Below are 16,747 nucleotides of genomic sequence, written 5' to 3' on the forward strand. Positions count from 1 at the left end.
TTCCTGTTGGAGGAAGGCAACGGCAAACCACCTCCATTACGACCTTGCCTAGTAAGGCGGTGCGGGTCTCCCGCATCGTTCCCCTACGTTCTGTAAAGAAGCATGGGACTTCATTTCATTTTTTTTCACCGGGTAAGCGACTTTCAAGTACAATGTCTGGCCTGTACAGTAATATACCGGGTGATCAAAAAGTCAGTATAAATTTGAAAACTGAATAAATCACGCAATAATGTAGATAGAGAGGTACAAATTGAAACGTCCCCTTTGAAGAATTATACAAGACTGTCCTTAAACTGACACACAGTATTTTTTTTAGCGCAACGCAATCTGACTTTCAAAAATCCCTACAAAAGAATGGCCCTGACTAACATTAACATATACGTTTCACAAATCACTTACCTCACAAAGATCTTGGTTACTCGAAATACTGCAATACAGCGAGCGCCACTACTGCCAGCTAAATAAAAGATTCAAACTACGGAAGGCACTAACTATTGTTAGGCATAGTTAGCAAATGAAAGATTTTAATAGAGAACAAACAATGTATTTACCTTAATAGTGTTGAAAAATCATAATATACATAGTAGTTCATGACATCCAGTCTTACAAATTTCCAAACTCCGCCATTTCTTTCCCCACATCCACCACTGCTGGCGGCTCACCTCCAACTGCGCAACGCTACGCGCTGTTCACATCCAGCTGCCCAACACTACAATGGCAGACAACAATGCAAACTAGCCACAGACTCCACACAGCACAGCCAGTGATTTTCATACAGAGCGCTATGTAACGTTGACAATAAGAAAACATAAACAGCCTAGTTACAAAATTGACACACATGCTTCGAATGGCATGGGGTTTTATTAGAACAAAAAAAAATACAAACGTTCAAAAAATGTCCGACAGATGGCGCTTCATCTGATCAGAATAGCAATAATTAGCATAACAAAGTCAGACAAAGCAAAGATAATGTTCTTTAGAGGAAATTCTCAATATGTCCACCATCATTCCTCAACAATAGCTGTAGTCGAGGAATAATGTTGTGAACAGCACTGCAAAGCATGTCCGGAGTTATGGTGACGCATTGGCGTCGGATGTTGTCTTTCAGCATCCCTAGAGATGTCGGTCGATCACGATACACTTGCGACTTCAGGTAACCCCAAAGCCAATAATCGCACGGACTGAGGTCTTGGGACCTGGCAGGCCAAGCATGACGAAAAGTGGCGGCTGAGCACACGATCATCGCCAAACGACGAGCGCAAGAGATCTTTCACGCATCTAGCTATATGGGGTGGAGCGCCATCCTGCATAAACATCGTACGTTCCAGCAGGTGTTGATCAGCCAGGCTGGGGATGATGCGATTCTGTAACATATCGGCATACCTCTCACCCGTCACGGTAGCAGTTACAAAACCAGAATCACGCATTTCCTCGAAGAAAAAAGGCCCGATAACGGTAGATGTGGCAAATCCAACCCATTCCGTGACTTCCTCGTCGTGCAATGGAGTTTCCACGACAGTTCTAGGATTTTCGGTAGGCCAAATTCTGCAGTTGTGGGCGTTGACAGACCATCGGAGCGTGAAATGAGCTTCGTCGGTCCACAACACGTTACTCAACCAATCGTCATATTCCGCCATCTTTTGAAACGCCCACACCGCAAATGCCCTCCGCTTCACTAAATCGCCAGGTAACACTTCAATATGCCGATGGTTTTTGTACGGATAGCATCGGAGGGTACGCCTCAATGCCAACCAAACAGTAGTGTATGGAACGCCGGTGCGACGTGCGACTGCACGAGCGCTGACTTCCCCGTGCATAGACGAACCCGCTACAGTCTCCAGTTTTTCCTGAACTGTCTCAGCAGCATTACACCTTGTGCTCGGTCGGCCACTACGGGGTCTATCGTCTAAACAACCCGTGGCTTCGAACTTCGAAATCATTCTCGCCACACCTGCATTTGTCAACGGACCTTTACCCGTTCGAATCCCCTTCCTATGGCGATAGGATCGTAACGCTGAACTAGCACATTCCCCATTCTGATAATACTGCTTCACTAAAAGCGCCTTCTCAGGTAACGTCAACATGCTGCGACTGCTGGCGCATCTGATTCTCTCTCTCATTACAGCTCCTTTTATACACGATTGTCATGCGCAGTCACTGACGTTTTGCTGTCCAGCGCCATCTGTCGGACATCTTGTCAACTTTGTTTTTTTTTGTTCTAATAAAACCCCATGTCATTGTAAGCATGTGTGTCAATTTTTACCTCTCTATCTACATTATTACGTGGTTTATTAAGTTTTCAAATTTATACTGTCTTTTTGATCACCCGGTACATAATTGATGCATAGACGCATAAAATAAAAAAACCTACAGCCGTCCTTATGATTTGATTTTATTTTGTCGCTACCAGTTTCAACGCTTCATTTCGTCATCTTCAGGCTGTTTTTGATGCAGTACAGGTTGATATGATCCCCATGCATAACACATCAGTTGCCAGCATTACTGGATGCGCAGATAATGTGTCAGTTCTCCAACCATGAACTGCGAACTGTTGGCAGTTGATGGTTGGAGTGCAGCCACACTGATAGAAAAATATCATGCTATCGGCTAATGAACAAAATTCGAGCGTAGGGAATATCAGACCAGCTGCGTGACTGGACGAAGAGTTCCTAGGAAACAGAGCTTAACATCATTCTCAAAGGAGAAAAATCTTCGTACATAAAAGTAACTTCAGGCTTAACCCAAGTGGGTGTTATGGGGCCATTAATCTTCTGTCTTCTGTCTTTATATATAGGGTGTCTCACCTGACTCTGCCACCTCAAATATCTCTGGAACAACAATAGGTATTCAAAAACGGTTTTCACCAGCATGAACGTACGGCATATACACACTGAAGAGCCAAAGAAACTGCTACACCTGCTTCATATCGCGTAGGGCCCTCGCGTGTGCGCAGAAGTTCCGCAGCACGACGTGCCATGTGCTTGACTAATGTCTGTAGTAGCGCTGGAGGGAACCGACACCATGAATCCTGCACGGCTGTCCATAAATTAGTTAGAGTACCAGAGGAGGGCATCTCTTCTGAACAGCACGTTGCAAGGCATCCCAGATAAGCTGAATAATGTTAATGCTTGGGGATTTTGGTGGCCAGTGGACGTGTTTAAACTCGGAAGGGTGTTCCTGGAGCTACTCTGTAGCAGTTCTGGAGGGGTGGGGTGTCGCATTGTCCTGCAGGAATTGCCCAAGTCCGTCGGAATGCACAACGGACATGGATGGATGCATGTGATCAGCAGGATGCTTAGGCACGTGTCACGTGTCAGAGTCGTATCTAGACGTATCAGGGGTCCCATGTCACTCCATCAGCACACGCCCCACACTATTACAGAGCGTCCACCAGCTTGAACGGTATCCTGCCGACATGCAGGGTCCATGAATTCATGAGGCTGTCTCCTTACCCGTACACGTCAATCCGCTCGATACAATTTGAAACGAAACTCGTCCGACCAGGCAACATGTTTGCAGTCATTAAGTCAAATGTCGGTGTTGGCGGGCCCAAGCGAGGCGGAAAGCTTTGAGTCTTGCAGTCATCAAGGGTACACGAGTGGGCCTTCGGCTCCGAAAGCCCATATCGATGATGTTTCGTTGAATGGTTCGCATGCTGACCCTTGTTGATGTCCCAGAGTTGAAATCTACAGCTGTTTGCGGAAGGGTTGCTCTTTTGTCACTTTGAGCGATTCTCTTCAGTCGTCGTTGGTCCCGTTCCTGCAGGATCTTTTTCCGGTAGCAACGTTGCCGCAGATTCGATGTTTCACCAGATTCCTGATATTCACGGCACACTCGTGCAATGTTCGTGCGGGTAAATCTCCACTTCATCGCTACCTCGGAGATGCTGTGTCCCATCGCTCGTGCGCCGACTGTAACACCACGTTCAAACTCAAATCTTGATAACCTGCCATTGTAGCAGCAGTAACCGATCTAACAACTGCGCCAGTCATTTGTTGTCTTGTATAGGCGTTGCTGACCGGAGCCTGTTTACATAGCTCTGTATTTGAATACGCGTGTCTACAACAATTTCTTTGGCGCTTCGATGTGTGTATACGCCGTATTGCGAATAAATAAACAGAGAGGTCCATCATTCTATGATTGTACGATTTCAGAAAAGTAACTGGAAGCACTTATACCCATTAAATACGTAGGAGTACGCGAACTGGGCGAATTTAAATAGAACGACCATGGAAAAAAATTGCAGATAAGGTAAATGCCGGACGTTTTCATTCGAAGAAGTCTCAGGAAGCGTTGTTCTACCTCAACGGAGGTAGCTTAACAAAACCCTCGTGGTATCCGCACCAGCTGGGACTTATAGAGGTAACAGAGAAGATCTGAAGACTAGGAGTGCGTTTGTTTCATTTTCCTTTAATAAGCGCGAAATCGGCACAGAGATTTTTGGTAGTTAACTCCAGTAGGAGACACAGAGAGAGGCGTTCTGAATCGCGGTGTGTTTTATTGTTAAAACACCGAGAGCGTCCGCTCCTAGAAGAGTAAACCAATGTATTGATTCCTGCCATGTATGACTCGCGAAACGACCATGAAGATAAAATTGAGGGATCGAGCTCACATGTAGACTTAATAACAGTTGTTATTTCCGCACGCCATTCGCAACTGTAACAGGAAAGAATGCTGTGACAAGTGTAGACATCTTACACTCTGCAGCACACCGTATGGTGGCTTGCGGAGAGTAGGTGTACAAACGGTGTGGAAAGTTGACCAAAGGTTCCCTTTCTTGCGTGATAACAAAGCTTAGCACACGTCTTCACCAAAGAATACGAAGGAAATAATCCTGTATTTCAATCAAGAACCACTGCCAAGATGAGAAACATATAAGTAGATATCCTCACTTAATAAAGGCAAGGCCTCCAAAAAATGGTTCAAATGGCTCTGAGCACTATGGGACTCAACTGCTGAGGTCATCAGTCCCCTAGAACTTAGAACTAGTTAAACCTAACTAACCTAAGGACATCACACACATCCATGCCCGAGGCAGGACTCAAACCTGCGACCGTAGCGGTCTTGCGGTTCCAGACTGCAGCGCCTTTAACCGCACGGCCACTTCGTCCGGCGGCAAGGCCTCCAGCCCAGATTGTATACCAGTCAGGTTCCTCTCAGAGTATGCTGATAAAATAGCTCCATATTTAGCAATTAGGTGCAACCACTCACTCACAGAAAGATCCGTACCTAGAAATTGCTCAAGTCACACCAATACCCAAAAAGGAAAGTAGGAATAATCAGCTGAATTACAGGCCTATATCACTAACGTCGATTTGCAGCAGTGTTTTGAAAAATACACTCCTGGAAATTGAAATAAGAACACCGTGAATTCATTGTCCCAGGAAGTGGAAACTTTATTGACACATTCCTGGGGCCAGATACATCACATGATCACACTGACAGAACCACAGGCACATAGACACAGGCAACAGAGCATGCACAATGTCGGCACTAGTACAGTGTATATCCACCTTTCGCAGCAATGCAGGCTGCTATTCTCCCATGGAGACGATCGTAGAGATGCTGGATGTAGTCCTGTGGAACGGCTTGCCATGCCATTTCCACCTGGCGCCTCAGTTGGACCAGCGTTCGTGCTGGACGTGCAGACCACGTGAGACGACGCTTCATCCAGTCCCAAACATGCTCAATGGGGGACAGATCCGGAGATCTTGCTGGCCAGGGTAGTTGACTTACACCTTCTACAGCACGTTGGGTGGCACGGGATACATGCGGACGTGCATTGTCCTGTTGGAACATCAAGTTCCCTTGCCGGTCTAGGAATGGTAGAACGATGGGTTCGATGACGGTTTGGATGTACCGTGCACTATTCAGTGTCCCCTCGACGATCACCAGTGGTGTGCGGCCAGTGTAGGAGATCGCTCCCCACACCATGATGCCGGGTGTTGGCCCTGTGTGCCTCGGTCGTATGCAGTCCTGATTGTGGCGCTCACCTGCACGGCGCCAAACACGCATACGACCATCATTGGCACCAAGGCAGAAGCGACTCTCATCGCTGAAGGCGACACGTCTCCATTCGTCCCTCCATTCACGCCTGTCGCGACACCACTGGAGGCGGGCTGCACGATGTTGGGGCGTGAGCGGAAGACGGCCTAACGGTGTGCGGGACCGTAGCCCAGCTTCATGGAGACGGTTGCGAATGGTCCTCGCCGATACCCCAGGAGCAACAGTGTCCCTAATTTGCTGGGAAGTGGCGGTGCGGTCCCCTACGGCACTGCGTAGGATCCTACGGTCTTGGCGTGCATCCGTGCGTCGCTGCGGTCCGGTCCCAGGTCGACGGGCACGTGCACCTTCCGCCGACCACTGGCGACAACATCGATGTACTGTGGAGACCTCACGCCCCACGTGTTGAGCAATTCGGCGGTACGTCCACCCGGCCTCCCGCATGCCCACTATACGCCCTCGCTCAAAGTCCGTCAACTGCACATACGGTTCACGTCCACGCTGTCGCGGCATGCTACCAGTGTTAAAGACTGCGATGGAGCTCCGTATGCCACGGCAAACTGGCTGACACTGACGGCGGCGGTGCACAAATGCTACGCAGCTAGCGCCATTCGACGGCCAACACCGCGGGTCCTGGTGTGTCCGCTGTGCCGTGCGTGTGATCATTGCTTGTACAGCCCTCTCGCAGTGTCCGGAGCAAGTATGGTGGGTCTGACACACCGGTGTCAATGTGTTCTTTTTTCCATTTCCAGGAGTGTATACTGTATTCTAACATTATGAAGTACCTCGAAGAAGACGATTTATTGACAGATAGTCAGCATGGTTTCAGGACATATTGTTCTTGTGAAACACAACTAGCTCTTTATACTCACGAAGTAATAAGTGCTATCGACAGGGGACGTCAAATTGATTCCATATTTTTAGATTTCCAGAAGGCTTTCGACACCGTTCCTCAAAAGCGTCTTCTAACCAAACTGCGTGCCTACTGAGTATCGCCTCAATTGTGCGACTGGATTCGTGATTGCCTGTCAGAAATGTCACAGTACGTAGCAATAGACGGAAAGTCTTCGAGTAAAACATAAGTAATATCTGGCGTTCCCCAAGGAAGTGTTGTAGGCCCTCTATTGTTCCTGATGTATACTAATGAAATAGGAGACAATCTGAGTAGCCGTCTTAGATTGTTTGCAGATGATACTGTCATTTACCGTCTTGTAAAGTCACCAGATTATCAAAACGAATTGCAAAATCAATTAAATAAGATTGTATGGTGCGAAAAGTGGCAATTGACCCTGAATAAGGAAAAGTGTGAAGCTATTCACATGAGTACTAAAAGAAATCAGTTAAATTTCGATTACGCGATAAGACACACAAATATGAAGGCTGTAAATTCAACTAAATACTTAGGGATTACAATTACAAATAACCTAAATTGGAACGATCACATAGATAATATTGTGGGTAGAGCAAACCAAAGACTGTGATTCGTTGGCAGAACATTTAGAAGGTGCAACAAGTCTACCAAAGAGACTGCTTACACCTCGCTTGTCCGCCCTATTCTGGAGTATTGCTGTGCGGTGTGGGATGCGCATCAGGTGGGACTGACGGATGACATCGAAAAAGTACAAAGAAGGGCAGCTCGTTTTGTACTATCGCGAAATTTGGGAGATTGTGTCACAGACATGATACGTGAATTGGAGTGGCAATCATTAAAACAAAGGCGTTTTTCGTTGCGACGGGATCTTCCCATGAAATTTCAATCACCAGTTTTCTCCTCCGATCGCGGAAACATTCTGTTGGCACCCACTTACATAGAGAGAAATCAGGGTTCGCACAGAAAAATTTAAGTGCTCGTTTTTCCCGCGTGCCGTTCATGAGTGGAACGATAGAGAGACAGCTTGAAGGTGGTTCATTGAATCCTCTGCGAGGCACTTTATTGTGAGTAGCAGAGTAATCACGTAGATGTAGACGTGCAAAGCCTTGGCTGCAAAACTGAAGGTCGTAATTTTCCAACTGGCCGCACATCATTTTTTTAAGTGGCTCTTTGAACAACCATCGAACATCTTAAGCTGAAAACGTACCTGAAAAGCAGTTGTCTGACGACATGGGAGACGTCAAACATGCTACTGTAGCTCAGCACTGTTTCGGCCATTTATCACGTTATTTTCTGTGCCAGCAACGTAGCTGACTCGGTCTTGAACTTCAGACGCGATTTTCCTCGTAGATGGTGGTATGTAGCAGGTTTTCGACGGACGCGACCTGTCGCTTCCCACGAGCAACGTAATGTCGGTTACGAAACGTTGACATAACGCCCGTCCACTGGCAGGTTGATACGGGCTGGACCGCAGTAATGCCGATGCCGGCTCAGTTGCGACGCGTCGCCGCTGGCGGTTATGCAGCTGCAGCCAGCTGGGAGCCGGACAACTTTCTCCGCGCCGCCGCCGCCGCCGCTGCCCTTCGGTAGAATGCGGCTACGGCACAGCCTCCGGCGCCACACAGACACGCCACGCCGTAACTGCGCAAGGACGGCCTCTCCCCGCTCTGGCCGCACTCGCGTTTGTTCCCCTGCCCACCGTGCGAGCGCCGCAGGCAAACATCCGCTCTCCATCAGAGCTCCACACGCTATCAGTGTCTTAAGATGATCCACTGAGGCGAAAAAAGTAATGGGATGCATCAGAATATTGTGTCGGACCTCCCTTGGTGGGCGTAGCGCAGCAACTCTGTGTAATGTGGACAAGTCGCTGGGACTCCCCTGCAGAAATCTTGAGCCATGTTGCCTCTATAGCCAACCATAATTGCAAAAGCGTTGCCGATGCAGGATTAGCAAGAACTACCCTCTCCATAATGTCCCATAATTGTTCGATGGGACTCATGTCGGCAGATCTGACAAGGGGGAGGCCTCAGACACGGCCAACCGATTCGGCTCAAATTTGGCAGGTCGCTTGTGTACAACGTAAAACGAAGGAATCTGAGACATTTTGGGTCAACGCCCCCGCGTTTTTGAGAAAATCACCCCTAAAGGTTATGACGAGCAATCGACTCAAAATTAGGGGGATCGATACATAATTGTAAATAGAGCAATTTTCTTCATCAGGTATGGGGTCCGAAAACGCATGCTTTTCCAGAAATCGAGGTAAGAAACTTTTACAACTGCCACTTCTGTACCCACATGGTAAACGCGTTTCGTCGACAGTACCGATAGAGCAACGGCCAAGGTAACTGGCTGGGAATCGGAGAACACGGGTTCGAATCTCGAAGAAACTTTATTTCCGGGCTTCGGAATTGCAGTGTGCTTCTGGAAACCAAGCGGGAATTGCACAACCGCACGGATGCAATAACTATTCACAGCGTAATTCATAACCAACTTTCAGCACCGATTTTTCAGGCGATGATATCGTATGCGTGGTGCGCATCAAAATTAATTCCTGAAAAAGACATATTTTAAAATGTAAACCAATTTTGTTTTCCGCCGACTCTTCGGAATGAACAGTGTAGTTGTCGAATGATTGCATTCATTAGATGTTCTTGGTGCCGTGAGTATATTTGTTTCGAATGTTTATATGACAAGTACCATCCATCTAGTTGATCGAAGAAAAGTGAGGACACGTAACAGTGACTGGAAGAACCATTGTAAAGTGAACTGGAGTAACATTTTAGTTGTTTACTATCCCAAGAGGTTTGAGAAATTTATTTGCCTACCTTATTAGTATCATTCCTTATTGATTTACTTATCTTATTAACCCTCCTATCCCTATCATTTGAGATATGGAAAAATACAAACGAAAATAATAACATCCGCTAGGGTTATCCGATTCCCAGTGAGAGACCTTAACCGTTGGGCTGTCGGCGAAAAGCGTTTACCATGTGGGTACAGATGCGGCAGTTGTAAAAGTTTCTTTCCTCGATTTCTGGAAATGTATGAGTCTGTGGATCCCATACCTGACTATGAAAATTCCTCTATTTACAATTATCTGTCGATCCCCCCAGTTTTGAGTCGATTGCTCGTCATAACCTTTAGGGGTGATTTTCTCAAAAACGCGGGGGTGTTGACCCAAAATGTCTCAGATTCATTCGTTTTAGGTTGTACACAAGCGACCTGCCAAATCTGAGCCAAATCGGCTGGCCGTGTCTCAGGCCTTCCCCTTGTGAGTGCTCAAATCATTCGCTCGAACTGCTATCGGGTGGAGAAATGTAGGGTCCCCCCTGAATAGGTCAGGCGTGCACTACACGCAGGAAGCGGTTACAAGGGTAGCGGAGTACGTGTGGAGTGCACATGTGGGTTTTTTAGGTTACAGAATTCCCTCCCTAGGCCCGACAAGACGCCTCCTGAGACGCGGCAAGGTAGGAGTAGGCAAAACGAAACAGGGAATGACAGTATTAATGTGCTAATTGCAAACTGCAGGAGAGTCTATAGAAAGGTGCCAGAACTGCTCTCATTAATAAACGGTCACAGCACTAGGGACAGAAAGTTGGCTGAAACCAGATGTAAATAGTAATGAAATTCTAAACTGAGACGGGAATGTATACCGCGGAGACGGGCTGGACAGTGAAGGGGAAGGCGTGTTTATAGCGATAAAAAGTGCAATAGTATCGAAGGAAATTGACGGAGATCCGAAATGCGAAATAATTTGGGTGAAGGTCAGGGTTAAAGCAGGCTCAAGCATGGTAATTGGATGTCTCTATAGGGCTCCTGGCTCAGCAGCTGTTGTGGCAGAACACCTGAAGGAAAATTTGGAAAATATTTCGAGTAGATTTCCCGACCATCTTATATGTTTGGGTGGAGATTTCAATTTACCAGATATAGACTGGGAGACTCAAACGTTTATAACGGGTGGCAGAGACAAAGAATCCAGTGAAATATTTTTAAGTCCATTATCTGAAAATTACCTTGAGCAGTTAAACAGAGAACCGACTCGTGGCGATAACATATTAGACCCTCTGGTGACAAACAGACCCGAACTATTTGAAACAATTAAAGCAGAACGGGGAATCAGCGATCATAAAGCGGTTACAGCATCGGTGATTTCAGGCGTAAATAGAAATATTAAAAAAGGTAGGAAGATTTTTCTGTTTAGCAAAAGCGACAAAAAGCAGATTTCAGAGTACTTGACGGCTCAACACAAAAGTGTTATCTCAACTACAGATAGTGTTGAGGATCAGTGGACAAAGTTCAAAACCATCGTTCAATATGCGTTAGATGAGTATGTGCCAAGGAAGATTGTAAGAGATGGAAAAGAGTCACCGTGGTACAACAACCGATATAGAAAACTGCTACGGAAGCAAAGGGAACTTCACAGCAAAGATAATCATAGCCAAAGCCTTGCAGACAAACCAACATTACACGAAGCGAAATGTAGTGTGAGGAGGGATATGCGAGAGGCGTTCAACGAATTCGAAAGTAAAGTTCTATTTACTGACTTGGCAGAAAATCGTAAGCAATTTTGGTCTTACGTCAAAGCGGTAGGTGGATCAAAACAAAATGTCCAGACACTCTGTGACCAAAATGGTACTGAAACAGAGGATGACAGACTAAAGGCCGAAATACTAAATGTCTTTTGCCAAAGCTGTTTCACAGAGGAAGACTGCACTGTAGTTCCTTCTCTAGATTGTCGCACAGGTGACAAAATAGTAGATATCGAAATAGACGACAGAGGGATAGAGAAACAATTAAGATCGCTCAAAAGAGGAAAGGCCGTTGGACCTGATGGGATACCAGTTCGATTCTACACAGAGTACGCGAAGGAACTTGCCCCCTTCTTGCAGCGGTCTACCGTAAGTCTCTAGAAGAGCGTAGCGTTCCAAAAGATTGGCAAAGTGCACAGGTCATCCCCGTTTTCAAGAAGAGACGTCGAACAGATGTGCATAACTATAGAAAAAATGGTTCTTAGCACTATGGGACTTAACATCTGAGGTCATCAGTCCCCTAGAACTTAAAACTACTTAAACCTAACTAACCTAAGGACATCACACACATCCATGCCCGAGGCAGGATTCGAAACAGCAACCGTAGCGGTCGCGCGGTTCCAGAACTATAGACCTATATCTCTAACGTCGATCAGTTGTAGAATTTTGGAACACGTATTATGTTCGAGTATAATGACTTTTCTGGAGACAGTCGTGAACAACTGTGGCATGATGAAATGTAGTATTGTCATCTATAAAAGTTCCATCGTTGTTTGGGTGCATGATGTCCATGAATGGCTGCAAATGGTTTCCAAGTAGCAGAACATTAGCATTTCCAGTCAATGATGGGTTCAGTTTCCCCAGAGGACCCATTCCATTCCATATAAACACAGCCCGCACCATTATGGAGTCACTACCAGCTCGCAAAGTGCCTTGTTGCCAACTATGGACCATGATTTCGTGGGGTCTCCGCTAAGCTCTAAACCTACCGTCAGCTTTTACCAACTGAAATCCGGACTCATTTCACCAGGCAACGGTTTTCCTGCCGTCTACGGTCCAACTAGTATGGTCGAGAGCCCAGGAGAGGCGTTGTGCTGTTAGCAAAGGCACTAGCGTTCTCGTCTGACCACATAGTCCACTAACGCCAAATTTCGCCACACTGACCTAACGGATACGCTCCTCGAACGTCCCACATTGATTCCTGCAGTTACTTCACACAGTGTTGTTTGCCTTTTAGCACTTAGGTCGTCATGTGAAGGCCGTCGGCCACTCCGTTGCCCGTGTTGTGAGATGATGACTCAAATTTGGTATTCTCGGCACACTCTTGACACTATGGACCTCGGAATATGGAATTTCCTGACTATTTTCGAAATGAAATGTCCCAAGCGTCCAGCTCGAATTACCATTCTGCGTCCAAAGTCGCCTCTTGCGGCCATAATCTCTCCGAAACCTTCTCACATGAATCACATTACCACGAATAACAGCTTCACTAATGCACTGTCCTAATATACCTAGTCTAAGCGATACAACCGCCATCTGTATATGTGCATATCGCTATCCCTTGAGTTTTGTCTACTCAGTGTAACTGTTTTGAGAGATTTTATTGTACCACATAAAAATATTTAAGACTTTTTCGACTTATTCCACATCCATGAGTGCCATTTTACTTCGGATCTACAGAAGGTACATTAGCAATTGGTCTGTGATTGTACACTCCTGGAAATTGAAATAAGAACACCGTGAATTCATTGTCCCAGGAAGGGGAAACTTTATTGACACATTCCTGGGGGCAGATACATCACATGATCACACTGACAGAACCACAGGCACATAGACACAGACAACAGAGCATGCACAATGTCGGCACTAGTACAGTGTATATCCACCTTTCGCAGCAATGCAGGCTGCTATTCTCCTCTGGAGACGATCGTAGAGATGCTGCATGTAGTCCTGTGGAACGGCTTGCCATGCCATTTCCACCTGGCGCCTTAGTTGGTCCAGCGTTCGTGCTGGACGTGCAGACCGCGTGAGACGACGCTTCATCCAGTCCCAAACATGCTCAATGGGGGACAGATCCGGAGATCTTGCTGATCAGGGTAGTTGACTTACACCTTCTAGAGCACGTTGGGTGGCACGGGATACATGCGGACGTGCATTGTCCTGTTGGAACAGCAAGTTCCCTTGCCGGTCTAGGAATGGTAGAACGATGGGTTCGATGACGGTTTGGATGTACCGTGCACTATTCAGTGTCCCCTCGACGATCACCAGTGGTGTACGGCCAGTGTAGGAGATCGCTCCCCACACCATGATGCCGGGTGTTGGCCCTGTGTGCCTCGGTCGTATGCAGTCCTGATTGTGGCGCTCACCTGCACGGCGCCAAACACGCATACGACCGTCATTGGCACCGAGGCAGAAGCGACTCTCATCGCTGAAGACGACACGTCCCCATTCGTCCCTCCATTCACGCCTGTCGCGACACCACTGGAGGCGGGCTGCACGATGTTGGGGCGTGAGCGAAAGACGGCCTAACGGTGTGCGGGACCGTAGCCCAGCTTCATGGAGACGGTTGCGAATGGTCCTCGCCGATACCCCAGGAGCAACAGTGTCCCTAATTTGCTGGGAAGTGGCGGTGCGGTCCCCTACGGCACTGCGTAGGATCCTACGGTCTTGGCGTGCATCCGTGCGTCGCTGCGGTCCGGTCCCAGGTCGACGGGCACGTGCACCTTCCGCCGACCACTGGCGACAACATCGATGTACTGTGGAGACCTCACGCCCCACGTGTTGAGCAATTCGGCGGTACGTCCACCCGGCCTCCCGCATGCCCACTATACGCCCTCGCTCAAAGTCCGTCAACTGCACATATGGTTCACGTCCACGCTGTCGCGGCATGCTACCAGTGTTAAAGACTGCGATGGAGCTCCGTATGCCACGGCAAACTGGCTGACACTGACGGCGGCGGTCCACAAATGCTGCGCAGCTAGCGCCATTCGACGGCCAACACCGCGGTTCCTGGTATGTCCGCTGTGCCGTGCGTGTGATCATTGCTTGTACAGCCCTCTCGCAGTGTCCGGAGCAAGTATGGTGGGTCTGACACACCGGTGTCAATGTGTTCTTTTTTCCACTTCCAGGAGTGTATTTAATACATCTAACCCTGTCATAAATTTTCACATATAACAATAAACTACAAATTTTTTCTTATCATTTATTCCTATCATATGGAGCAACATTTACTCCACGAATGACAATCAAGCCCACTATAAGATGATAAAGGTGAATTTTAATAGCAGGCTAGTAGAGAATGACTGCGTTGTGGGGAACTACGGGTATGGTGCCAGCAAAGACGTTAGCAGAATCTTCTGAGGAGAGCAACATGTTCGACCGTAAAAAGTCATTTCAAAAGAAAACAAATAACTGATCTGACACAGACTCTTGTGTCCTCCGGATGATACGAGACACAGCGATACGTAGAAGACCGGTGAGTTGCCTAAGACTCAGGCGCAACCGAGTTCAGGCTAAACTCCACAGGGGGCGCACACGGCAAGGTCTGCGTCATGCATTTACCTGACGTCACACAAATAGTTGCCAAGCCGATATGCTTCCGACAAGCATGAATATAAGCAGACAAACGGCTCCATTCTCCCCAGCATCAGCGGAGGACCTCAAGACAGCATCAGAACAGAGTCAGAACAGAGTGTCAAAGGGCTCAACAGTCGGCGCCAAGAAGAGCCAAATTGGAGATGCTATAAGGGATATTAGTCACCGTACACTGGTTGTATTTAAAGACAGATCAATGCAGGCGAACACTGAACTCTATTGACATGCTCAGTCTTCACATTACAGTTAAATAACGTAAGGTTTCTGTTAATAAATTATTCAAAATCGCTGCTAGTCTGTGTTGATATATATTTTTGCCATATTCTTTGGCTAACCACCATCTGGCCCTGTGATTGAGGCTGCATTTAGTTACTGTGTCCCAGCTGACCACCTCATAACAGCAACTACTTTCGGTGGTAGGTGGTCCTCTTCCCGCCAGATTTGTATGTTTGATGCCAAGTGTACTTCGGTGAATGTACCACAGACCAAATGTAACTACAAATGAAACTGACTACGCTTTGCCGAACAGTATATAAACCGATCAGGATACTATGGTTCTAAATCAATTTTTATCTGCAAGCCACCGCACACTTTCAAGTAACAGATTACAAATAGATATAGAACTACAGATGAACATGTTAGTCACTCACGATAGAAGTATGTATTTCGAAAGCATATCAGATTGCATTATGTACGAGTAAAACGTTCATAATCTCAAGAAAAATAACGCATTACAAAGACGAAAGAATAAATTCTTAAACAGAGGAATTTATGTAAGTGGCAAGAGATGTTACGTGTAAGAAGGAAGTAGAAATAGAGAAACCTCAAATGCAACGAGATAGCTGTTAAAGACATAGTTGTAGTTTCAAGATAACAGATAGAACGTGGTAGAATATGTAGAATTAAACACGACTGTTCGCAAATCTCTTTGAGAGGATGTTAAACCTCTTCCAGGACGAGGCGAAGAGGTGAATGAAAGTATGGCAAGACAATAATTGTAAACAACGAAGGTGCGAAGCAGACAAAACGGAGAGTTATATAAGGTATCAGTATAGTTCATGTGGATAAAATAAATTACAGTACCTGACAATAGGAAAGCTGTACAAGCATTCTAGAAAGACTTAAATATTTCTGCAGTTCGACAGATGAATGAGAAACACACTATAATTAATATTTAAAACAATGACATTCCAAAGGTAATTCTAGACCACGTGTGTGAAGATATTCGAGTCATAAAGAAAAGGAAGGCTCCAAGCGATTACGTTGTTTCAAAAGAAATATTTGGGACAGGAAGCTAATTAATACCGAATGAAGTTGAAAAATTGTTTCCGAAATGTCTGCAGGAGATGTGACATCTCTCCAGACTCTAACAACGTTATGATAATGTATTTTAACTAAAATGCTCATAAGCTGCTTTCAAAAAAGATCTTAAGCAGAAGACGAACTTACTTCGGAAGTCGATACAGCATACAAGACAATTTGCAAGTCATGAATGAAGTTACAGACGGACACAGTCGGTCTGATTTACCACGTTGTTAACAGTCATAGATTTTGAGCAAGGTTTTTTCTCTGTACAACCTAAAACAAGGCATTTACTCAAATTATGTTTACGTACTGATGACCTGTTCGCGTACGCTACAGCTTCCATTTGACTTCATAAAAGTTGTGGGAGATTCATGGCTGAACGACGAAGGAAGAAAGGGCACTCAGTGTCACGAAAATAATTCGCAGTCACACTATATGGAGTTTT

The 16,747-nt window shown here is 46.4% G+C and overlaps 1 protein-coding gene across 1 annotated transcript in view; it reads right to left on the reverse strand.

Moving 5' to 3' along the window:
* Positions 1-16,747, reverse strand: part of LOC126252732 (proton channel OtopLc-like) — a 318,240-nt gene that overhangs the window by 25,697 nt on the left and 275,796 nt on the right. The gene's annotated exons all lie outside the window — the stretch shown is intronic.

The sequence above is a fragment of the Schistocerca nitens genome, chromosome 4 (genome assembly GCF_023898315.1).
Source record: "Schistocerca nitens isolate TAMUIC-IGC-003100 chromosome 4, iqSchNite1.1, whole genome shotgun sequence".
NCBI classification, from domain to species: Eukaryota; Metazoa; Arthropoda; class Insecta; order Orthoptera; family Acrididae; genus Schistocerca; species Schistocerca nitens.